Raw genomic sequence first — 431 nt, forward strand, 5'->3', positions numbered from 1 at the left:
TTTAATCTTTACTTATTAAATTAATAATTTTAGTTAAAATTCAAACTCACTATGTCTTTTTCTTTTATGATAATGAATATTAGATGATAATGATGAGGACTTGGAGACATCATTACTGTTCAAAGAAAACTCAAATGTTTTGATTGAGGATGAAGATTGAGAAGAACATAAATTACTCTTGGAGTTTATAAATATTTGATTATGTATTTATGTAGTTATGTTGATGGGATTGTAGTTAATGTAATTGTGTTAAAGATTGAAATTTTATTTATGTTTGGTGTAATGTATTTGCTTATTTATATATGGTGTAATTTATATGTTTGTAGCATGTTTTTATTATTTAATTTATGGACTAAATCATGGCATAGTTTTATTGATAAGGAGTAAAAATAAATTTTTTTTGAAAAAAGGGGCTAGCCCAGCCCAGCCCA

This window comes from Theobroma umbraticum, unplaced genomic scaffold (assembly GCF_002168275.2).
Source record: "Theobroma umbraticum cultivar Fairchild unplaced genomic scaffold, ASM216827v3 scaffold_55.0, whole genome shotgun sequence".
NCBI lineage: Eukaryota > Viridiplantae > Streptophyta > Magnoliopsida > Malvales > Malvaceae > Theobroma > Theobroma umbraticum.